At 47.4% G+C, this 25329-nt stretch overlaps 2 protein-coding genes across 4 annotated transcripts in view; one reads left to right on the top strand and one right to left on the bottom strand.

Annotated features, from left to right (window-relative positions):
- STEAP2 (STEAP2 metalloreductase) overlaps positions 1 to 11773 on the bottom strand; it is a 36650-nt gene extending 24877 nt beyond the window's left edge. The window contains exon 1 of one of the 3 annotated variants that reach the window (XM_050939586.1): positions 11699 to 11773. The gene's annotated coding sequence lies outside the window, so the exon portion shown is untranslated. Of the gene's footprint in view, positions 1 to 11003; positions 11095 to 11698 lie in introns of those variants that run through there. The other 2 variants (XM_050939587.1, XM_050939588.1) reach the window with 2 other exon arrangements.
- FAM237B (family with sequence similarity 237 member B) overlaps positions 1 to 25329 on the top strand; it is a 1214420-nt gene that overhangs the window by 141066 nt on the left and 1048025 nt on the right. The window lies entirely within an intron of this gene.

Genomic DNA, 25329 nt, shown 5'->3' with positions numbered 1-25329 from the left:
TTTAACAACAGTACTGAAAATCTTGAGTGAACAATCTATGACAATTGTTATGCTGAGAAGTGCTAGTGACTGCCTGGATCACAAATATCATTTAGACTGATGGGTGTGAAAACATCTCCGCTTTCCATGCTCCCCTCACTTTGACTGCAGCTATAGTAGCAGGTAGCACAAATATAGGCAAATGCCCATCCGGCCCTAGCTGAGAGCTGTGAAAGGACATGCAGTACACATCTTACCCTCCCACCCACCAAGATGAGCAATCTTTAACAAGAATATTTAACAGCAAATAATAATATATTCAGACAAAACACCAACTTCTCTTGTATTAACCATGCAGTGATGGCTTCTCTGCAAGACAACTTGCCCATTCTACTTTCATTCCCATAGACATATACCCTCTTCAGAAGCAAAACCACTATGGGACAAAACCCTGTGCTCCTGAGACCCCTGGTGAGTGGGAGAATGGAAATAGGGATGTGGAAAAAAGCCAGATAATTAGGGAAGGTATTAGGAAGCACCAGGATGGGTCTGAAAAATGCTGGACCAAGAGATGCAGGTGACTGCATTGCAATTAGCATTTGGGAGGAGAGGATATTGGTGGTAGAATTGTATTGCAAACTAAGGAAGATTATGTTTGAGAAAACCCATTATTAACATAAAAGCAGCACTTCACTGAAATTTGATCCAACATTCTGTGCTTTTGGAGTGCTCTGGGACGTTGTTGTGTAAGGTTAAGGCATATGTCACAAATCAAGTACTCAACAGATGTGATGTCAAGATTGCCGGCTTCAGAGACTCCACCACCAGTTGCTTTGACAATTACAGATTGGAAGACAGAATGGAAAAAAACAGACTGACATATCCTTAAGGCAATGTTGCTGAGTACAAAGTATTAAGAAACTCATTAAGCTAATGTTATGGCATCCAGTAATAATTTACAAGGAATATTTCATCCACAGCTACATTCCTTGAGCTGTTTTTTTGGGTGCTACCAATAAGCAATAGGATCAAGAGTGCCTGATGGCTTTAGGGAACTCCCAAAGCTGTTATACAAGTAGAATTCCACAAAATTAACTAGCATTCAAAATCATCCATACATAATAATGGTTTCCTGTTTTTAGCAGCACTGGCAGAATTTGGAAGACAGCCAGATGGATCTTTATTTGGAATTTTTAAAAATAAAATGTGTAGTCAGTCAAGAGAAAGTATCAGGGGGTAGCCGTGTTTGTCTGTAACCACAAAAACAAAGAGTCTGGTGGCACCTTAAAGCCTAACAGATTTATTTGGGCATAAGCTTTCATGGGTAAAAAACTCACTTCTTCAGATACATGGAGTGAAAATTACAGATGCAGCATTATTATACTGACACATGAAGACAAGGAAGTTACCCCACAAGAACCAGTGCTGACACGGCCAATATAATCAGGAGAAAGTAAACACATTTCTCATGCTTCACCTAATAATATTTCACTGTCATAATTCACCTGTGGAGATTAGGAAGGAAGGAATCTCTCTAACTGCCCACAGATAGCTAAGGGTTAATGTCTCTTTCACCTGAAGCACCTGACCAGAGGACCAATCAGGAAACCGGATTTTTTCAACTTTGGGTGGAGGGAATTGAGTGTCTAAGGTCTTTGTTTTCTGGCTGCCTGCTTGCTCTGAGCTTTGGAGAAGTAGTTCTACTTTCTAGTCTTCTGTTTCTAAGTGTAAGGACAAAGAGATCAGATAGTAAGTTATATGGTTTCTTTTCTTTGGTATTTGCATGAATATAAGTGCTGGAGTGCTTTGATTTGTATTCTTTTTGAATAAGGCTGTTTATTCAATATTCTTTTAAGAAATTGACCCTGTGTTGTATCATCTAATACAGAGAGAACATTTGTACTTATTTTTCTTTCTTTTTATATAAAGCTTTCTTTTAAGACCTGTTGGAGTTTTTCTTTACTTCAGAGAAATTGAGTCTGTACTCACCAGGGAATTGGTGGGAGGAAGAAATCGGGGAGATCTGTGTGTTGGAGTGCTAGCCTGATGTTGCATTCCCTCTGGGGGAATAGGAAAGTACTTTTTGTTTCCAGGATTGGGAACAGAGAGGGGGAGTCTCTCTGTGTAGTTTCACAGAGCTTGTGTCTGTGTATCTCTCCAGGAGCACCTGGAGGGGGGAAGGGAAAAAGGATTATTTCCCTTGGTTGTGAGACTCAAGGGATTTGGGTCTTGGGGTCCCCAGGGAAGGTTTTTCAGAGGGACCAGAGTGCCCCAAAACACTCTAATTTTTTGGGTGGTGGCAGCAGGTACCAGGTCCAAGCTGGTAACTAAGCTTGGAGGTTTTCATGCTAACCCCCATATTTTGGACGCTAAGGTCCAAATCTGGGACTAAGGTTATTACATGAGTAGCAGCGGTGGGATATAGACAGAATCCAGAAGCCAGTAGGAATATTATATTTTTCTTTTCTCTGCTAAGGGCTTTTTAGCAGAGAGAAACAGTTTGGTTTTAAAAGGGAACCAGAGAGAAATTTTTTTTTTTTCTGCTCTCTCTGGCAGTTTGTGGCTTGCATGTTAAGCAGAAGTCGTTAAGGACTATTAACAGTCTTTTGTCACACAATAGCACTCCCATTGAGAGTCATACCAGCACTATATGAATGCAAATAAAGTGGTTTTTCAGGTTTACTTGACATTGAAGATTAGCTAAAAGCACTGTTGCTAGGCAGACTCCAGGAGGGAACAGAGCCTGCAGTTCAGAAGATAAACACCGGAGGGCACCCCAACACAAGAAAACAGGAACCATGACTTCTAAGGCAAAAATTGACGCCGAAGAACAAATCAAAGAAGCTGAACACAGGCGACAACTGGAAATAAAACAAAAAGAGATGGAGATGAAAGAAAGAGAAGAACAGATCAAAGAGGCAGCCTACCAAAGAGAACAGGCAGCCAAAGAGGCAGCCAAGGAGGCAGCACACAAAAGAAAACTAGAAGAAGAAGAGGTGGCCTACCGAAGGAAACAAGCAGAAGAAGAGTTGGCCCACAGAAGGAAGCAAGAAGAAGAAGAGGTGGCCTACCGAAGGAAACAAGCAGAAGAAGAGTCGGCCCACCACCGAGAAATGGAAAAACAACAAAAAGAGAATGAAGAGAAGGAAAAACAGAGAAAACATGAACTGGAGTTGGCAAAAGCTGGGCTGCCTGTGCCAGCCAACCCTAACAACCCGGCGCCAAATATTGCTCCACAGCCCAGGAAATTTCCCACCTACAAGGCAGGTGATGACACCGAGGCCTTCTTGGAAAATTTTGAAAGAGCCTGTCTTGGGTACAGCATTCCCGAAGACCAGTACATGGTAGAATTGAGGTCACAGCTCAGTGGACCTTTAGCAGAGGTGGCAGCTGAAATGCCTAAGCACCAAATGAATGACTATAAACTTTTTCTAACCAAGGCCAGATACAGGATGGGGATAACCCCAGATCATGCCCGTCGGCGCTTCAGAACCCAAAAGTGGAAACCAGAGGTGTCATTTCCCAAACACGCCTACTACATTGCAAAAAACTATGAGGCCTGGCTAACAGGAAACAACATTCAAACCTTGGAAGAACTGAACCTCCTCATACAAATGGAGCAGTTCTTGGATGGTGTTCCTGAAGACATCACACGGTACATACAAGATGGAAACCCCAAGAATATCGCTGAGGCGGGGGAGATTGGAGCCAAATGGATGGAACTGGCAGAAAGCAAGAAAGCTACTGTCAAGGGGAACGATTACCCCAGGGGGCACACAGACCATAAACCCTACAACCGAGGACAGCCAAAGACCCCACATACCACCCAAGTAAAGCCACAGATACCCTACCCTTCAACCTCACCAGTCTCCAGTAACTCACCTCGGCCCAGTGACCCATCAGATGGAAGATGCTTTAAGTGTAATGAACTGGGACATATCAAGGCCAAGTGTCCCAAGAACACCATGCGAGTGCAATTCATTACACCACCATCACACCAAAGATCCCCAGGCCCGGATGCCTCTCAAATACCCTTGGAGCGAAGGGAAAATTTGAGAGTGGGCGGAAAGAAGGTTACTGCGTGGAGAGACACGGGGGCACAAGTGTCAGCTATCCACCAATCCTTCGTTGACCCCAAATTCATCAACCCAAAGGCCAAAGTTACAATTTACCCCTTCATGTCACAAGCTGTAGACTTGCCTACAGCTCAACTGCCTGTCCAGTACAAAAGCTGGTCAGGAATGTGGACTTTTGCACTCTATGACAATTATCCTATCCCCATGCTACTGGGGGAAGACTTGGCCAACCAGGTGAGGCGGGCCAAGAGAGTGGGAATGGTTACACGTAGCCAAACCAGGCAAGCTTCCAGACCCCTTCCTGTTCCTGAGCCGTCCACAGAGGCCCCGTCTGTGTTACCAGAGACCCAGACAGAGGTAGTGGACCCGGATTCCATGCCTACCACTGAAACAGCCACAGCATCTCCAGTCCCAGGCCCGGAACTGGAACAGCAACCAGCACCAGCAAGGGCAACCCCATCTTCAAACTCAACGCCAGAGGGCGCCAGCGAGCCAGAACTGGCAGAAGCAAAAGACAACCATACCCAAAAGGCTCAGCCAGAGCCTAAAATACCCTCAGGTGCACCAGCGGAGAGCGGTTCACCAGCAACGGAAACAACCCCATCACCTACATCGCTTCCAGAGGGACCAAGCCCCAGTCCACAGTCTGAGGAAGAACTGGTGACCCCAGCCTCAAGGGAACAGTTCCAGACTGAGCAGGAAGCGGATGACAGCCTTCAGAAAGCTTGGGCGGCGGCACGGAGCACCCCACCGCCTCTCAGCTCTTCTAATCGATCCCGGTTTGTTATAGACCAAGGACTTTTATACAAGGAAATTCTTTCTGGTGGACACCGGGAAGAATGGCAGCCGCAAAAACAGTTGGTGGTTCCAACTAAGTACCGGGGGAAGCTCTTAAGCTTAGCCCATGATCATCCCAGTGGCCATGCTGGGGTGAACCGAACCAAGGACCGGTTGGGGAAGTCCTTCCACTGGGAGGGGATGGGCAAGGACGTTGCCAAGTATGTCCGGTCTTGTGAGGTATGCCAAAGAGTGGGTAAGCCTCAAGACCAGGTCAAGGCCCCTCTCCAGCCACTCCCCATAATTGAGGTCCCATTTCAGCGAGTAGCTGTGGATATTCTGGGCCCTTTCCCAAAAAAGACGCCCAGAGGAAAGCAGTACGTACTGACTTTAGTGGACTTTGCTACCCGATGGCCAGAAGCAGTCGCTCTAGGCAACACCAGGGCTAACACTGTGTGCCTGGCCCTAACAGACATCTTTGCCAGGGTAGGTTGGCCCTCTGACATCCTTACAGATTCAGGGTCTAATTTCCTGGCAGGGACCATGGAAAAACTGTGGGAAACTCATGGGGTGAATCACTTGGTTGCCACCCCGTACCACCATCAAACCAATGGCCTGGTGGAAAGGTTCAATGGAACTTTGGGGGCCATGATACGAAAATTCATCAACGAATTCTCCAATAATTGGGACCTAGTGTTGCAGCAGTTGCTGTTTGCCTACAGGGCTGTACCACATCCCAGTTTAGGGTTTTCACCATTTGAACTTGTGTATGGTCACGAGGTTAAGGGGCCATTACAGTTGGTAAAGCAGCAATGGGAGGGGTTTACGCCTTCTCCAGGAACTAACATTCTGGACTTTGTAAGCAACCTACAAAGCACCCTCCGACACTCTTTAGCCCTTGCTAGAGAGAATCTAAAGGATGCTCAGGAAGAGCAAAAGGCCTGGTATGACAGACATGCCAGAGATCGGTCCTTCAAGGTAGGAGACCAGGTTATGGTCTTGAAGGCGCAACAGGCCCATAAGATGGAAGCATCATGGGAAGGGCCCTTCACGGTCCAAGAGCGCCTGGGAGCTGTAAACTACCTCATAGCATTTCCCAATTCCTCACTAAAGCCTAAAGTGTACAATGTTAATTCTCTCAAGCCTTTCTATTCCAGAGACTTACAGGTTTGTCAGTTTACAGTCCAGGGAGATGATGCTGAGTGGCCTGACGGTGTCTACTACGACGGGAAAAAAGACGGTGGCGTGGAAGAGGTGAACCTCTCAACCACCCTGGAACGTCTGCAGCGGCAACAAATCAAGGAGCTGTGCACTAGCTTCGCCCCATTGTTCTCAGCCACCCCAGGACGGACTGAACGGGCATACCACTCCATTGATACAGGTAATGCTCACCCAATCAGAACCCCACCCTACCGAGTGTCTCCTCATGCCCAAGCTGCTATAGAACGGGAGATCCGGAACATGCTACAGATGGGTATAATCCGCCCATCTACCAGTGCATGGGCATCTCCAGTGGTTCTGGTACCCAAACCAGATGGGGAAATACGCTTTTGCGTGGACTACCGTAAGCTAAATGCGGTAACTCGTCCGGACAACTATCCAATGCCACGTACCGATGAGCTATTGGAAAAGTTGGGACGTGCCCAGTTCATCTCTACAATAGACTTAACCAAGGGGTACTGGCAAGTACCGCTAGATGAACCTGCCAAGGAGAGGTCAGCATTCGTCACCCATGCGGGGGTGTATGAATTCAATGTCCTTCCTTTCGGCCTTCGAAATGCACCCGCCACCTTCCAGAGGCTGGTAGATGGTCTACTAGCTGGACTGGGAGAATTTGCAGTTGCCTACCTCGATGATGTGGCCATTTTTTCAGACTCCTGGCCCAAACACCTACTACACCTGGAAAAGGTCTTTGAGCGCATCAGGCAGGCAGGACTAACTGTTAAGGCCAAAAAGTGTCAAATAGGCCAAAACAGAGTGACTTACCTGGGGCACCAGGTGGGTCGAGGAACCATAAACCCCCTACAGGCCAAGGTAGATGCTATCCAAAAGTGGCCTGTCCCACGGTCCAAGAAGCAGGTCCAATCCTTCTTAGGCTTGGCCGGATACTACAGGCGATTTGTACCCCACTACAGCCAAATCGCTGCCCCACTGACCGACCTGACCAAAAAGACCCAGCCAAATGCAGTTAAGTGGACTGATGAGTGTCAAAAGGCCTTTACCCAACTTAAGGCAACGCTCATGTCTGACCCTGTGCTCAGGGCCCCGGACTTTGACAAGCCATTCCTAGTAACCACAGATGCATCTGAGCGTGGTATAGGAGCAGTGCTCATGCAGGAAGCAACAGATCACAACTTCCATCCTGTCGTGTTTCTCAGTAAGAAACTGTCTGAGAGGGAAAGTCACTGGTCAGTCAGTGAAAAGGAATGCTATGCCATTGTGTACGCCCTGGAAAAGCTACGCCCATATGTTTGGGGACGGCGGTTCCAACTACAAACTGACCATGCTGCACTAAAGTGGCTTCATACTGCCAAGGGGAACAACAAGAAACTTCTTCGTTGGAGTTTAGCTCTCCAAGATTTTGATTTTGAAATTCAACACATCACAGGAGCTTCTAATAAAGTTGCTGATGCACTCTCCCGTGAGAGTTTCCCAGAATTCAGTAGTTAAAAAGTGTTCTTAAAATGTAGAAGTCTGTTAGTTATATACTTAGGAGTATATGTAAAGGTGTATGTGTTGTATTAATCTGTTTATTTTCAAGTTCTAGAAGGAAATCGCCGCCAGTGAGCTTCCCCACTGTCTGCAATTTGGGGGGCGTGTCATAAACAGATAGCTAAGGGTTAATGTCTCTTTCACCTGAAGCACCTGACCAGAGGACCAATCAGGAAACCGGATTTTTTCAACTTTGGGTGGAGGGAATTGAGTGTCTAAGGTCTTTGTTTTCTGGCTGCCTGCTTGCTCTGAGCTTTGGAGAAGTAGTTCTACTTTCTAGTCTTCTGTTTCTAAGTGTAAGGACAAAGAGATCAGATAATAAGTTATATGGTTTCTTTTCTTTGGTATTTGCATGAATATAAGTGCTGGAGTGCTTTGATTTGTATTCTTTTTGAATAAGGCTGTTTATTCAATATTCTTTTAAGAAATTGACCCTGTGTTGTATCATCTAATACAGAGAGAACATTTGTACTTATTTTTCTTTCTTTTTATATAAAGCTTTCTTTTAAGACCTGTTGGAGTTTTTCTTTACTTCAGAGAAATTGAGTCTGTACTCACCAGGGAATTGGTGGGAGGAAGAAATCGGGGAGATCTGTGTGTTGGAGTGCTAGCCTGATGTTGCATTCCCTCTGGGGGAATAGGAAAGTACTTTTTGTTTCCAGGATTGGGAACAGAGAGGGGGAGTCTCTCTGTGTAGTTTCACAGAGCTTGTGTCTGTGTATCTCTCCAGGAGCACCTGGAGGGGGGAAGGGAAAAAGGATTATTTCCCTTGGTTGTGAGACTCAAGGGATTTGGGTCTTGGGGTCCCCAGGGAAGGTTTTTCAGAGGGACCAGAGTGCCCCAAAACACTCTAATTTTTTGGGTGGTGGCAGCAGGTACCAGGTCCAAGCTGGTAACTAAGCTTGGAGGTTTTCATGCTAACCCCCATATTTTGGACGCTAAGGTCCAAATCTGGGACTAAGGTTATTATACTGCCCAACTAGCCAGCTAAGTGTCTTAAATATAGAATTTTTGGTTGGTTAGTTTTTGGTTCATTTGGGATCTTATGTTGGTGCTAGGCAACGTGTTATGTGCCAGACTTAATGGACTAATGATATGGTTTGGCATGTGTGACAAAGTTCCTTCTCTACCTTGGTGGGTCTTGCGTTTATTGGCAGATTTTCTCACCTCAGTGATCTTCCCCACAGTCTGGATCAACTCCTCCTGCGTCTGATCAGGAGTTGGGAGGTTTGGGGGGAACCCGGGCCCGCCCTCTACTCCGGGTTCCAGCCCAGGGCCCTGTGGATTGCAGCTGTCTATAGTGCCTCTTGTAACAGCTGCATGACAGCTACAACTCCCTAGGCTACTTCCCCATGGCCTCCTCCAAACACCTTCTTTATCCTCACCACAGGACCTTCCTCCTGGTGTCTGATAACGCTTGTACTCTGTAGTCCTCCAGCAGCACAGCCTCTCACTCTCAGCTCCTTGTGTCTCTTGCTCCCAGCTCCTCACATGCACTTCCTCTCCTCTGGTTCCCCCATGCCTCACTGGAGTGAGCTTCTTCTTAAACCCCGGTGCTCTGATTAGCCTGCCTTGATTGGCTGCAGGTGTTCTAATCAGCCTGTCTGCCTTAATTGGTTCTAGCAGGTTCCTGATTACTCTAGTGCACCCCCTGCTCTGGTCACTCAGGGAACAGAAAACTACTCATCCAGTGACCAGTATATCTGCCCTCTACCAGACTCCTGTACCTCACTGGTCTGGGTCTGTCACACATGGTAAATTCTAAATCCCTGTTCTACAAGTTGTTTGATAGTTAACAGGATACCATCAAATAAATCTTTTAGTCTGCTGCTCTACTGAAGCTGATAAGGGTTGATTCTGCCAGGGAGACACAGACTGACTGACTTTACAGGGGAAAAAGATAAACTGACTCTACACAAAGTGTTGTCAAATGGACAAAGTACACAACTAAACAAGTGAAAATATTTGTTTTTTGCCAACTTATTTCACCTATAGTTATCTTGAGTGTTACTTTTTACTATGGATAATACAAATTTTTCAGTCAGAAATATGCTTTTCAAGATGATGGTTTCCTTTTTAATTTTCCTCTTGTAGCTTCTAGGAATGTGTAGAAAGAAAGAAAGAAAGAAAGAAAGAAAGAAAGAAAGAAAGAAAGAAAGAAAGAAAGGTAGAGAGACAGAAAGAAACAGAAGGTAGAAAGGTAGAGAGACAGAAATAAGTGAAAAGAGAAGAAAAAATAAAAAATACAGAGCAACAGAAACACAGAAAAATGAGACAGAATGTCAAAAACTGAAAGGGAAAAAATGATAAAGAGAAAAACTCCTAGTCAAATAACCTGTTTTTAAGTAAAATAATTAATTAAAACACCTTCTCTAACAATTAAGTCCTTTCATCTTAAAAGAATCCACAGTGGTTTCCCACCCTGCACATAGACAACTGAGCCAAAGTCTGTTCTCAGTTACACTGGTGTAATGTGAAAGGCAATGTGGCATAGAGGCTGGGGAACTAGGCTAGGATCCAGGAAACCTATGTCTATGCTGTAGGGCTGCACCAGCATAGCTATGGTGCAATTAGTATGGTGGCATAAACCCGTAGCGTAGACACATCCCACACCAATAGAAGAGGTTTTTCTGTCGCTGTAGGTACTCCCTCTCCCTGAGTGATATTAGCTAGGTCAATGGAAGCATTCTTCCATCAACCTAGCTACTATGCCGGGGATTATATTGGCAGCGACAGGGGCGGCTCTAGACATTTCACTGTCCCAAGCACGGCGGCATGCCGCAGGGGGCGCTCTGCCGGTCGCCGGTCCTGCGGCTCTGGTGGACCTCCCCCAGGCGTGCCTGCGGAGGGTCGGCTGGTCCCACAGCTTCGGTGGACCTCCCGCAGGGGTGCCTGCGGAGGGTCCGCTGGTCGCGCGGCTCCACCGAAGCCGCGGGACCAGCGGACCCTTCGCAGGCACCCCTGCGGGAGGTCCACCGGACCCCTGCCTGCTGTCCTCCCGGCGACCAGCAGAGCGTCCCCCGTGGCATGCCGCCCCAAGCACGTGCTTGGCATGCTGGGGCCTGGAGCAGCCCCTGCAGAGCGATGATGTTTGGGGGGAGTGGATTTTTCACATCCCTGAGCAACACAGATATTTTTAAGTGTAGGCCAGCCCTATATTCTATTCCTGCCTCTGCCACTGATCTACTGTAGGACCTTGGACAAGTCACTTCCCTCTTTATGTCACTCCCCACTCCCATGCTTTGTCTCTTTAGATTGTAAACTTTCTGGGGACAGGGATCATCTCTCACTATTCATCTGTACAGTGCCTAGCACAATGGGGGCCCTGATCTTCGTTGGGGCCTCTAGCTGCTACCATAATAAGTCAGTGAAGAAATGACCGGTGTGCAACAGAGCAGAATTTGGCCCGGTACTACTTCCTTCTCAGGGGACATTTCCCAACACGCCAAAGTCACTTACCAGCCGGAGTCCCACTGACAGGAGTTGACACTGAAAGTGACTGTGGTGCTTTTCAAAACGTGACCTGCCCACGATAACATGCACTGGGTCCAGTCCCGGGCTGACTTTACACCCTGCGTGCCCAGGCACGCCTGCGGAGGGCCACCGGAGCCGCGGGACCGGCGAGTGGCAGAGCGCCCCCCGGGTCGTGCCGCCGTGCTTGGGGCAGCGAAATGGCTAAAACCGGCCCTGTGCGTGCCCCGCTGAACTGCAGGGTGTGTGCGCAAAAAGAGGCTCACGATCAGCGCAGAATGCGCGCCCCAGCTGCTCCTTCGGGGGTGGAGTGGGGCCCTGGGGGGACAAGCGACATCAGGCCTGGCAGGGCGCAGCTGGGCTGAGGGGTAGCTGGCAGCCAGTCGCTGGGCTGAAGCCCCCAGCCTGTGGCCCCAGCAGCGCAGGTCTGTGGCGCTGCCCCCCCTCTCCCCGGCGCTTGCCCTGCCCAGCCCGGGATGCTCCCGGCCCGACGATGGCGAGGGAGATGCTCGCACTGGCGGGAGAGGGGGCACTGGATGAATGGGGCCGCAGGGCTTTGGCCCCCGGTGGGGCTGGGAGCACAAGGCTCGCCCGAGGCCCCTCCCCGCCCCCGTGCAGCCCACCGCGGAGACGTGCGCAGAGGGGGGGAATGTATCCTCCCGCCCCGCCCGGGACCCGCTCACCTCCCGGGACCAGCCTCCAGCGGCGGCCGCGGCGCGTCTGTCTCCGGACTCCGGTCCCCAGCACCTGGAGGGAGGCGCTTCTCCAGCCCGCCCCCTGCGGCCGGGCCCGCGCTCACCACAAGCCGGCTTGGCCCCGGCTCCGGCTCCGGCTCCGGCTCCTGCCTACAGCCGCCGCGACGGGCGGGGGGCGGCTGCGGAGTGACACGGCGCGACGGGGGCGTGTGTGTGCAGGGAGGCCGAGGGGGCTGCAGCGGCCGCCTCTGGCCGCAGTCCAGCCCTCCCGCTGCCCCCCTCCGCCGGAGCGGTGACTCCCCCTGAGCCCAACCCCCTTGTGGGCTGTAAGCCTGGAGCCTTCCTCAGCCGCGGGGACCCGGCTAATGCAGCGGACGGACATGCGAGACCCCGGGCCCAGAGAGCCCCGCTCCCCGGCAGAGTCTGGTCACTGGGCTCTCCGTGACTCGACCCTTCCGGGCCCTGCAGGACGCGGCTTTTGCCTTGATTTGTCTGTAATAGGAGCCGGTGTCACAGACCGGCCTCTAGTTACTAGTTTCAAAAATGCAGCATCTTTCCCGAGCCATTGTCAGCGGTGCTAGGAAATCAGGAGGTAAAAATTCCCTCCAAGGGCCTGTATTCTGCGCTGGTTTCACACAGGCTGGGTGGAGGCCCACAGAGAATTTTGGCTCCTGGGTTTAATTTGTATCCCTCACATTATTGTACCTTGATTCGTTTGTTCCCTGTACTGGGGTCACATAAAGTGTAAGTCAGCACATACTTTGGCTTAACTAGTGTGAAAAGTAAACCTAAACTCTAAGGCACTGGTCCTCAAAAGTATTTGGGCACCTAAATTCCACTGATTTCTGTGGGAGTTGGATGCCTAGCACCTTTGGGGATTTAGGCCTAAGAGCCAAAACCCACGGGCCTTACTTGGGTAAATCCCCCACTGAGGGCAATGTGGTGTTTGCCTGTGTAACAACTGCAGAGTTTGGCCTTTAATGTATATTAATTTATGGGCCAAGTTCTGTCCATTACATCTGTGCAGTATGGTTACATCAGCGTAAGAGAGGACAGCTATTAGCCCTGTGTGTTCAACATACATGTTACAAAAGTAGCCAAGGATTAGACAACAAATGGGCACAACTAGGTCCAACAGAAAACAGCCAATACACACACAAGCGATTAAAAAAAAATAAAGTTACTTATGGCAGCTCAGTGAAATTCTTAATGTGTATATTTTCATGCATTAGCTGTACAGAGTGATTTTTTACTGCAGGGTAGTTCATGAGTACAGGGCTTTATTTTATTTAGAAAATCTGAGTTATGTGGATCACCACATCAAACATTTGTTCCCATGAATACTAACAAATATGATACGGGATTTGCAAAGAGATCTAAGAAACCCTTTAATCACAAAAACGCAGAGCTTTTTCAAACATTAAATAATACAGCTCGGTGCATGGTGGGGATGTTTCTAACCATTTTGCATATGGGGAAACTGAAGCACAGACAAACTCAGAACCTGATCCTCCAGGCTGCTGCGCTCTCAGCTCCCAGGACCTTATTACCTGATCTAGAGCTTAGTGAAGTCAAAGGAAAGATAGGCTTTGGAACAGGCACCAAATGATTTTCCCCACTTAGTGTGAGGACCAGAAATTCAGCCCTTTAATTCCCTGTTTTGATTACTAGACAGTCCTCCTTTGGTTTGAAACGTGTTCAGAATATTTTCAGATACTTGGTTTGTTTTTCCTTAGCCAGTTCAATTATAGCAGTCTACATCTAGAGTCTTTAAAATGTCAGCTCCAAATAGTCAACAAATATATTCTTAATTATATGCAAACTCAAAAAAAGTAGCTTTACATATTTTAATATTGTTTTACTGCAGCTGGTGCTTTAGCTCGTTCTTGGGATTCTCTTAGCTGTTAAAGTATTTACATTAAAATGGGCAAAATTTGTCACAGGAGATATTCATACTTGTCAAAATGACAACTCTTCATATGCTTACAAGGTGAAGGCTAATCACAGTCACACAGGCTAGAAACTTAACTTATTTGAAATGAAAGTTTAGACTGAGAATATATCAACATTCATAGGAAGATCCTACACCTGAATGCTTGTGATATTTTTTCTGTATTGTGCATTTTTATTCTCCTCAGATGAGTACTATCATAGTAAAAATGTTTTTTTCTCTCCTGCTGGTAATAGCTTACCCTAACTGATCACTCTCGTTAGAGTGTGTATGGTAACATCCATTGTTTCATGTTCTTTGTGTATATATATATCTTCCCACTGTATTTTCCACTGCATGCATCCGATGAAGTGGGCTGTAGTCCACAAAAGCTTGTGCTCAAATAAATTTGTTAGTCTCTAAGTTGCCACAAGTACTCCTGTTCTTTTTGCGGATACGGACTAACATGGCTGCTACTCTGAAACCAGTAAAAAAAATGTGATGCTTATCATAGCATATTCAAACGTTTAGGGGATATTGCATTAGATAAATACTGTAGCAAGGAGAGTAATTCTTTTTTTCTAAGCAGACAGCTCAGGTATTGCTCTCTGAATCTGGTTTGCAGCTGTCTCTTTGTTTCACAACTTTTTGCCTTATGATTGTTCACCAGTTAAATTTGCCTTCTCTAAGTCCCACACATTCTGGTCTGTGCACTGGATGATGTTCCTGTTCAGGCCCTGATCTTGTATGCCCTTATGCACGCAAACTCCCACTGAAGTAATTTACTGTACTCTCAGCTACATTGTTTTTTATCATCTAATTATCTTACATGTTACTAGAATTAATTGCACATATCAAATGCATAAATAGAAGGCAATCTTACTAACAAAGTTGTGAATTTAGTTGCTTTGCTCTTTCATACTGATATGTACCCCTGATTTCATTTTCTGGTTGTTGGCAATTAAACTAGTTTTAAGTGACCTTCACAGGATCATTCATTAACATGGAAAACAAGAGTGGGCCTCAGTACCCTTGAACCACTGAACTTTTATCTCTTGGGTACTTGAACTGCTGACCTGTACAAGTACCATTTGCTTTAACCTGTTTTTACTGTATTCCTTTTACTCTCCTTGTACAATATTAACTGGCTATGATCCAATCATTTGTGTAGTAGAATATATTTTCTGAAGTTTATCTCTATTATGACAACTTTTCAAATAGCCTTGTAGGATGAGTCACAGCCGTTTGCTAACCCATTAACAAGGCATCATCAATTTGATATCTAGTCATCTTAAAAAATGAGTTAAAGGTAGTTTCATGTACTACACCTGACCGTGGGTCTCCCTGATGATTGTTATGGATTTACGGAAGACCCACTCAAACAGAGGAAAGGGGTGAAAGGTGGCCCACAAGTTAGAGTGCTGTTTTGTAACTCAAGAGAATGGGGTTCAGTTCCCCCCCATAAGCAGAGGGAGGGCCTGATCTTGCAGTGAACTCTGACTGGGAACAACAGTGTGTCCACACACAAAGCTCATTGCAAAATTGGAGCCTTACTGTTCTGTGAAACTGACTAAACCAAGAGCTGTCCAATTACATAAACCTTAAAGTGTGTAGATGTAACAATAGCATGTAAAACATTTAGGCCTGGTCTATACAAGAAAATTAGATTGGTTTAACTACATTGGTTAGGTGTGTGTAAAATCCACACCCCACAGTGGCATGGATAAACTGATCTAAATTCCTGTGTAGACAGCGCCTGGTTAACAGAAGATTTTTTCCGTTGACGTAGCTGCTTCTTTTTGGGTATAGCTGCTCCCGTTGGTATAGTAGTGTCTACACTGAAGCACTTCAGCTGTCTTGCTGTAGCATTTTAAATATAGACAAGCCCTTAAACAAGAGTTTTTAAATGATGGTGTTACTTTAAAGGAAAAAATACTAAACAGTCAGTGTAAAGAGAACAGGAACCGTTTTTCTTTCCGGAAGGTTTTTTTGTTTGTTTTTTTTAAGCAGAGTCCAGACAAACTTTTATTTTTTCCTTCGAAGGAGGGACTTTAACAAAGAAACTCAGTTGGCAAAGGGAAAGAGAAATGTTGGATCTTCCTTCTAGCCATGGGAAAACAAAGCTCCTGAGAAGGGTAGTGAAAACAAACACAAAAAAGTTTCCCTTCCCAGCAGGGTAACAAATCAAACAGTTTTTGGTGTGCTGCTTTCAAGGCAGCTGGTTTTGAGTTCTGGTCAACAGAGAGATACAGCCTTTCAAGGGCAGCCTTTTCCACCCCAACTGATCCTCACCATCTTTAGGGTTGCCTGGTAAAGGAAAGTAGGACTGCCTGTTAAAGGATTATTTTTAAATTGCACTTGTGTCCATTATTGCTTCATCATAGAGGATAAAAAAGGCCTGATAGGCTGAAAAACAAAAACAAAACAAAATTTAAAAAATCCTTAATTTTTCTGCTCATGGTGTGTGTGGGTTACACTTGCTTTTCACCTTAGAAATGGGACTATGAGATTTGCTCTTCCCTTTTTTCCCCCATAGGACCTTCTGGTTGCCGTAAAGCATGTGTATCATAGAATCATAGAAAGGTAGCTCTGGAAAGGACATTGAGAAGTCATCAAATCCAGTCCCCTTCACTGGGGCAGGCCCAAGTATACCTACACCATCCCCCGAGAGGTATTTGTCTATGCCAGGTGTCTCAAACTCAATGACCATGAGGGCCACATGAGGACTAGTACATTGGCCTGAGGGCCGCATTACTGACACTTCCTCCCGCCTCCCTCGGCCCCGCCCCCACTCCACCCCTTCTATGAGACCCCGCCTCTGCCTTGCCTCTTCCCACTCCTCCTTTGCCCCTATTCCAACCCGTTCCCTGAAATCCCCACCCCAACTCTGCCCCCTCCCTGCCCCCAGGGGGTGCAGGAGCGGTGTGGGGTGTGGCAGGGGCTCAGGGCAGAGAGTTGGGGTGTGGAGTGTAGGAGGGATGAGGGGTGCAGCAGGGGGCTCAAGGCAGTGGTTTGGGGTGCAGGAGGGGTGTGGCAGGGGGTCGGGGTGCAGGGTACGGCAAAGGGTTCAGGGCAGGGGGTTTGACTGCAGGAGGGGCTTGGGGGGCAGGCTCTGGCCCAGTGCGCACCGGGGGCAGGGCAGGCTCCCTGCCTGCCAGCCCTGCCCCCGCTCCGCTCTGGGAAGTGGCTGGAACATGGGGGAGCAAGGGCACAGGGGTGTGCGTTGCTGTTGCTTCAGGCACAGCCCCCAGCATCTCCCATTGGCCAGGAACAGGGAACTGCGGCCAATGGGAGCTGCTGAGGGCGGTACCTGAAGCAACAGGAACACGCACACCCCTGCACCTCTTTTCCCCCAGGTTCTTTCCTCTTCATGGAGTGGCAGAGTGGTACCTGGAGTGTGCTGGGTCGTAGCCGCTCTAGGTAAACACTAGGGGAGGGTGTGAGGGCCTCAAGGAGCTTGGGGGCCGCAGAAAATAACCTTGTGGGCCGCGTGTTTGAGACCCCTGTTATAAACTAATTATTTTCTGGTTATTGTTTATTGTGCATGTCATAAACAGATAGCTAAGGGTTAATGTCTCTTCCACCTGAAGCACCTGACCAGAGGACCAATCAGGAAACCGGATTTTTTCAACTCTGGGTGGAGGGAAGTTTGTGTCTGAGTCTTTTGTCTGCCTGCCTGCTTTCTCTGAGCTTTGGAGAAGTAGTTTCTACTTTCTAGTCTTCTGTTTCTAAGTGTAAGGACAAAGAGATCAGATAGTAAGTTATATGGTTTCTTTTCTTTGGTATTTGCATGAATATAAGTGCTGGAGTGCTTTGATTTGTATTCTTTTTGAATAAGGCTGTTTATTCAATATTCTTTTAAGCAATTGACCCTGTATTGTGTCATCTTAATACAGAGAGACCATTTGTATGTATTTTTCCTTTCTTTTTTATATAAAGCTTTCGTTTTAGACCGGTTGAAGTTTCCTTTACTTCAGGGAAATTGAGTCTGTACTCACCAGGGAATTGGTGGGAGGAAGAAATCAGGGGAGATCTGTGTGTTGGATTTGCTAGCCTGATTTTGCATTCCCTCTGGGGGAATAGGAAAGTACTTTTTGTTTCCAGGATTGGGAACGGAGAGGGGGGTCACTCTGTGTAGTTTCACAGAGCTTGTGTCTGTGTATCTCTCCAGGAGCACCTGGAGGGGGGAAGGGAAAAAGGATTATTTCCCTTTGTTGTGAGACTCAAGGGATTTGGGTCTTGGGGTCCCCAGGGAAGGTTTTTCAGAGGGACCAGAGTGCCCCAAAACACTCTAATTTTTTGGGTGGTGGCAGCAAGTACCAGGTCCAAGCTGGTAACTAAGCTTGGAGGTTTTCATGCTAACCCCCATAATTTGGACGCTAAGGTCCAAATCTGGGACTAAGGTTATGACATGAGTGGCAGTGGTGGGATATAGACAGAATCCAGAAGCCAGTAGGAATATTATATTTTTCTCTTCTCTGCTAAGGGCTTTTTAGCAGAGAGAAACAGTTGGTTTTAAAAGGGAACCAGAGAGAATTTTTTTTTCTGCTCTCTCTGGCAGTTTGTGGCTTGCATGTTAAGCGAGAAGCCATTAAGAGACTGTTGAGGGTCTTTTGTCACACAATAGCACTCCCATTGAGAGTCATTACCAGCACTATATAAATGCAAATAAAGTGGTTTTTCAGGTTTACTTAACATTGAAAATTAGCTAAAGGCACTGTTGCTAGGCAGACTTCAGGAGGCAACAGAGAACCTGCAGTTCAGAAGATAAACACCGGAGGGCACCCCAACACAAGAAAACAGGAACCATGACTTCTAAGGCAAAAATTGAGGCCGAAGAACAAATCAAAGAAGCTGAACACAGGAGAGAGGTGGAAAAACACAAACAGGAACTGGAAATAAAACAAAAAGAGATGGAGATGAAAGAAGGAGAAGAACAAATCAAACAGTCAGCACACAAAAGAAAACTAGAAGAAGAAGAGTTCGCCCACCGAAGGAAACAAGAAGAAGAAGAGTTGGCCCACCGCCGAGAAATGGAAAAACAACAAAAAGAAAATGAAGAGAAGGAAAAACAGAGAAAACATGAACTGGACTTGGCGAAAGCTGGGCTGCATGTGCCAGCCAACCCTAACAACCCGGCGCCAATTATTGCTCCACAGCACAGGAAATTTCCCACCTACAAGGCAGGTGATGACACCGAGGCCTTCTTGGAAAATTTTGAAAGAGCCTGTCTTGGGTACAACATCCCCGAAGACCAGTACATGGTAGAGTTAAGGTCACAGCTCAGTGGACCTTTAGCAGAGGTGGCCGCTGAAATGCCTAAGCAGCAAATGAATGACTATAAACTTTTTCAAACCAAGGCCAGATACCGAATGGGGATAACCCCAGATCATGCCCGTCGGCGCTTCAGAACCCAAAAGTGGAAACCAGAGGTGTCATTTCCCAAACACGCCTACTACATTGCAAAAAACTCTGAGGCCTGGATAACAGGAAACAACGTTCAAACCTTGGAAGAACTGCACCTCCTCATACAAATGGAGCAGTTCTTGGATGGTGTTCCTGAAGACATCACACGGTACATACAAGATGGAAATCCCAAAGATATCGCTGAGGCGGGGGAGATTGGAGCCAAATGGATGGAACTGGCAGAAAGCAAGAAAGCTACTGTCAAGGGGAACGATTACCCCAGGGGGCACACAGACCATAAACCCTACAACCGAGGACAGCCAAAGACCCCACATACCACCCAAGTAAAGCCACAGACACCCTACCCTTCCACCTCACCAGTCTCCAGTAACTCACCTCGGCCCAGTGACCCATCAGATGGAAGATGCTTTAAGTGTAATGAACTGGGACATATCAAGGCCAACTGTCCCAAGAACCCCATGCGAGTGCAATTCATTACACCACCATCACACCAAAGATCCCCAGGCCCAGATGCCTCTCAAATACCCTTGGAGCGAAGGGAAAATTTGAGAGTGGGCGGAAAGAAGGTTACTGCGTGGAGAGACACGGGGGCACAAGTGTCAGCTATCCACCAATCCTTAGTGGACCCCAAATTCATCAACCCAAAGGCCAAAGTTACAATTTACCCCTTCATGTCACAAGCTGTAGACTTGCCTACAGCTCAACTGCCTGTCCAGTACAAAGGCTGGTCAGGAATGTGGACTTTTGCAGTCTATGACAATTTTCCTATCCCCATGCTACTGGGGGAAGACTTGGCCAACCAGGTGAGGCGGGCCAAGAGAGTGGGAATGGTTACACGTAGCCAAACCAGGCAAGCTTCCAGACCCATTCCTGTTCCTGAGCCGTCCACAGACGCCCCGTCTGTGTTACCAGAGACCCAGACGGAGGTAGTGGACCTGGATTCCATGCCTACCACTGAAACAGCCACAGCATCTCCAGTCCCAGGCCCGGAACTGGAACAGCAACCAGCACCAGCAAGTGCAACCACATCTTCAAACTCAATGCCAGAGGGCGCCAGCGAGCCACAACTGGCAGAAGCAACAGACAGCCATACCCAAAAGGCTCAGCCAGAGCCTGAAATACCCTCAGGTGCACCAGCAACGGAAACAACCCCATCACCTACATCGCTTCCAGAGGGACCAAGCCCAAGTCCACAGTCTGAGGAAGAACTGGTGACCCCAGCCTCAAGGGAACAGTTCCAGACTGAGCAGGAAGCAGATGACAGCCTTCAGAAAGCGTGGGCGGCGGCACGGAGCATCCCACCGCCTCTCAGCTCTTCTAATCGATCCCGGTTTGTTATAGACCAAGGACTTTTATACAAGGAAATTTTTTCTGGTGGACACCGGGAAGAATGGCAGCCGCAAAAACAGTTGGTGATTCCAACTAAGTACCGGGGGAAGCTCTTAAGCTTAGCCCATGATCATCCCAGTGGCCATGCTGGGGTGAACAGAACCAAGGACCGGTTGGGGAAGTCCTTCCACTGGGAGGGGATGGGCAAGGACGTTGCCAAGTATGTCCGGTCTTGTGAGGTATGCCAAAGAGTGGGAAAGCCTCAAGACCAGGTCAAGGCCCCTCTCCAGCCACTCCCCATAATTGAGGTCCCATTTCAGCGAGTAGCTGTAGATATTCTGGGTCCTTTCCCAAAAAAGACGCCCAGAGGAAAGCAGTACGTACTGACTTTAGTGGACTTTGCTACCCGATGGCCAGAAGCAGTAGCTCTAGGCAACACCAGGGCTAACACTGTGTGCCTGGGCCTAACAGACATCTTTGCCAGGGTAGGTTGGCCCTCCGACATCCTTACAGATTCAGGGTCTAATTTCCTGGCAGGGACCATGGAAAAACTATGGGAAACTCATGGGGTGAATCACTTGGTTGCCACCCCGTACCACCATCAAACCAATGGCCTGGTGGAAAGGTTCAATGGAATTTTGGGGGCCATGATACGAAAATTCATCAACGAATTCTCCAATAATTGGGACCTAGTGTTGCAGCAGTTGCTGTTTGCCTACAGGGCTGTACCACATCCCAGTTTAGGGTTTTCACCATTTGAACTTGTGTATGGTCACGAGGTTAAGGGACCATTACAGTTGGTGAAGCAGCAATGGGAGGGGTTTACGCCTTCTCCAGGAACTAACATTCTGGACTTTGTAAGCAACCTACAAAGCACCCTCCGACACTCTTTAGCCCTTGCTAGAGAGAACCTAAAGGATGCTCAAGAAGAGCAAAAGGCCTGGTATGACAGACATGCCAGAGAACGTTCCTTCAAGGTAGGAGACCAGGTTATGGTCTTGAAGGCGCAACAGGCCCATAAGATGGAAGCATCATGGGAAGGGCCATTCACGGTCCAAGAGCGCCTGGGAGCTGTAAACTACCTCATAGCATTTCCCAATTCCTCACTAAAGCCTAAAGTGTACCATGTTAATTCTCTCAAGCCTTTCTATTCCAGAGACTTACAGGTTTGTCAGTTTACAGTCCAGGGAGATGATGCTGAGTGGCCTGACGGTGTCTACTACAACGGGAAAAAAGACGGTGGCGTGGAAGAGGTGAACCTCTCAGCCACCCTGGAACGTCTGCAGCGGCAACAAATCAAGGAGCTGTGCACTAGCTTCGCCCCATTGTTCTCAGCCACCCCAGGACGGACTGAACGGGCATACCACTCCATTGATACAGGTAATGCTCACCCAATCAGAACCCCACCCTACCGGGTGTCTCCTCATGCCCAAGCTGCTATAGAACGGGAGATCCAGAACATGCTACAGATGGGTATAATCCGCCCATCTACCAGTGCATGGGCATCTCCAGTGGTTCTGGTACCCAAACCAGATGGGGAAATACGCTTTTGCGTGGACTACCGTAAGCTAAATGCGGTAACTCATCCGGACAACTATCCAATGCCACGCACCGATGAGCTATTGGAGAAGTTGGGACGTGCCCAGTTCATCTCTACAATAGACTTAACCAAGGGGTACTGGCAAGTACCGCTAGATGAACCTGCCAAGGAGAGGTCAGCATTCGTCACCCATGCGGGGGTGTATGAATTCAATGTCCTTCCTTTCGGCCTTCGAAATGCACCCGCCACCTTCCAGAGGCTGGTAGATGGTCTACTAGCTGGACTGGGAGAATTTGCAGTTGCCTACCTCGATGATGTGGCCATTTTTTCAGACTCCTGGCCCGAACACCTACTACACCTGGAAAAGGTCTTTGAGCGCATCAGGCAGGCAGGACTAACTGTTAAGGCCAAAAAGTGTCAAATAGGCCAAAACAGAGTGACTTATCTGGGGCACCAGGTGGGTCGAGGAACCATAAACCCCCTACAGGCCAAGGTGGATGCTATCCAAAAGTGGCCTGTCCCACGGTCCAAGAAGCAGGTCCAATCCTTCTTAGGCTTGGCCGGATACTACAGGCGATTTGTACCACACTACAGCCAAATCGCTGCCCCATTGACTGACCTGACCAAAAAGACCCAGCCAAATGCCGTTAAGTGGACTGATGAGTGTCAAAAGGCCTTTACCCAACTTAAGGCAACGCTCATGTCTGACCCTGTGCTCAGGGCCCAGGATTTTGACAAGCCATTCCTAGTAACCACAGATGCATCTATGCGTGGTATAGGAGCAGTGCTCATGCAGGAAGCAACCGATCACAACTTCCATCCTGTCGTGTTTCTCAGCAAGAAACTGTCTGAGAGGGAAAGTCACTGGTCAGTCAGTGAAAAGGAATGCTATGCCATTGTGTACGCCCTGGAAAAGCTACGCCCATATGTTTGGGGACGGCGGTTCCAACTACAAACTGACCATGCTGCACTAAAGTGGCTTCATACTGCCAAGGGGAACAACAAGAAACTTCTTCGTTGGAGTTTAGCTCTCCAAGATTTTGATTTTGAAATTCAACACATCACAGGAGCTTCTAATAAAGTTGCTGATGCACTCTCCCGTGAGAGTTTCCCAGAATTCAGTAGTTAAAAAGTGTTCTTAAAATGTAGAAGTCTGTTAGTTATATACTTAGTGGTATATGTAAAGGTGCATGTGTTGTATTAATCTGTTTATTTTCAAGTTCTACAAGGAAATCGCCGCCAGTGAGCTTCCCCACTGTCTGCAATTTGGGGGGCGTGTCATAAACAGATAGCTAAGGGTTAATGTCTCTTCCACCTGAAGCACCTGACCAGAGGACCAATCAGGAAACCGGATTTTTTCAACTCTGGGTGGAGGGAAGTTTGTGTCTGAGTCTTTTGTCTGCCTGCCTGCTTTCTCTGAGCTTTGGAGAAGTAGTTTCTACTTTCTAGTCTTCTGTTTCTAAGTGTAAGGACAAAGAGATCAGATAGTAAGTTATATGGTTTCTTTTCTTTGGTATTTGCATGAATATAAGTGCTGGAGTGCTTTGATTTGTATTCTTTTTGAATAAGGCTGTTTATTCAATATTCTTTTAAGCAATTGACCCTGTATTGTGTCATCTTAATACAGAGAGACCATTTGTATGTATTTTTCCTTTCTTTTTTATATAAAGCTTTCATTTTAGACCGGTTGAAGTTTCCTTTACTTCAGGGAAATTGAGTCTGTACTCACCAGGGAATTGGTGGGAGGAAGAAATCAGGGGAGATCTGTGTGTTGGATTTGCTAGCCTGATTTTGCATTCCCTCTGGGGGAATAGGAAAGTACTTTTTGTTTCCAGGATTGGGAACGGAGAGGGGGGTCACTCTGTGTAGTTTCACAGAGCTTGTGTCTGTGTATCTCTCCAGGAGCACCTGGAGGGGGGAAGGGAAAAAGGATTATTTCCCTTTGTTGTGAGACTCAAGGGATTTGGGTCTTGGGGTCCCCAGGGAAGGTTTTTCAGAGGGACCAGAGTGCCCCAAAACACTCTAATTTTTTGGGTGGTGGCAGCAAGTACCAGGTCCAAGCTGGTAACTAAGCTTGGAGGTTTTCATGCTAACCCCCATAATTTGGACGCTAAGGTCCAAATCTGGGACTAAGGTTATGACAGTGCAAGATCCAGATTTTCTGTGTAACAGGAGTCTTTAATTCAAAGGAGGGGAAGGATGATCCATTGGTTAGGACATTGGACTGGGACTCAGGATACCTTGCTTTAAGTCCCTCCTCTACCGCAGTCTTCCTGGGAGACTTTGACTACATAACTTAATCTCTTTGGATGGGGTTCACAAAGGTACTTAGGTGCCTAAATACCATTCAACTGTGTGACTCAGTTTCCCATTTGTAATATGAGACTAATAGCATGGCCCTACCTCACAGCAGTGTAGTGAGGCTAAATACATTAGAGCTTCAGCGGTACTTGCACCGGTGATGGGAGTCATATGAATATCTTGGATAGACATAGCTGAAAACATTACAGTATCTGATTCATTCACATGGGTGTTTTTTCTTCTGTTAGTACTATATATAATTTAATCCATACAATTTTAACTAAAATCTGAATGCCATTTAGACTCCCATGCATGTATTTCATTCAGTTTATATCCTTATGATAGGGACCTACCAAATTCATGGTCCATTTTGGTCAATTTCACAGTCATAGAAATTTTATTATTTCAACTATTTAAATCACAATGTTGTAATTTTAGGGGTACTGTCCTATAAAGGAGTTGTGGGAGGGTTGCGGTACCTCTACCCTTACTTCTGCACTGCTGCTGGTGGTGGCACTGCCTTCAGAGCAGCTAGAGAACCGAGGCTGCTGGCCGGGAGCCCATTTCTGAAGGCAGAGTCGTCGCCAGTAGCAGTGCAGAAGTAAGGATGACATGGCATGGTATTGCCACCCTTATTTCTGCACTGCTGCCTGCAGAGCTGGGCCCTCAGTCAGTAGTCACAGCTCTCTGACTGCCCAGCTCTGAAGGCTACAGCGCAGAAGTAAGGGTGGCATAGTATGGTATTGCCATGCTCACTTCTGTGCTTCTGCTGGCGGGGCGCTGCCTTCAGAGCTGGGTGCCTGGCTAACAGATGCCGCTTTCCATCCTCCCAGATCTGAAGGCAGCTCAGAAGTAAGGGTGGCAATACTGCAAGCCCCCTAAAATAAGCTTGCGACCCCCCCTGCAACTCCCTTTTGGGTCAGGACCCCCAATTTGAGAAAATCTGGTCTCCTCTGTGAAATCTGTATAGTATAGAGTAAAAGCACACAAAAGAACAGATTTCACAGGGAGAGACCAGATTTCATGGCCCATGACACATTTTTCACGGCTGTGAATTTGTTAGGGCCCTACTTATGACATCTAACTAACTGA

The sequence above is a fragment of the Gopherus flavomarginatus genome, chromosome 2 (genome assembly GCF_025201925.1).
Source record: "Gopherus flavomarginatus isolate rGopFla2 chromosome 2, rGopFla2.mat.asm, whole genome shotgun sequence".
Lineage (NCBI taxonomy): Eukaryota > Metazoa > Chordata > Testudines > Testudinidae > Gopherus > Gopherus flavomarginatus.
Note: the sequence above shows the minus strand (reverse complement) of the source record. Positions and strands in the feature narration are given on the sequence as shown.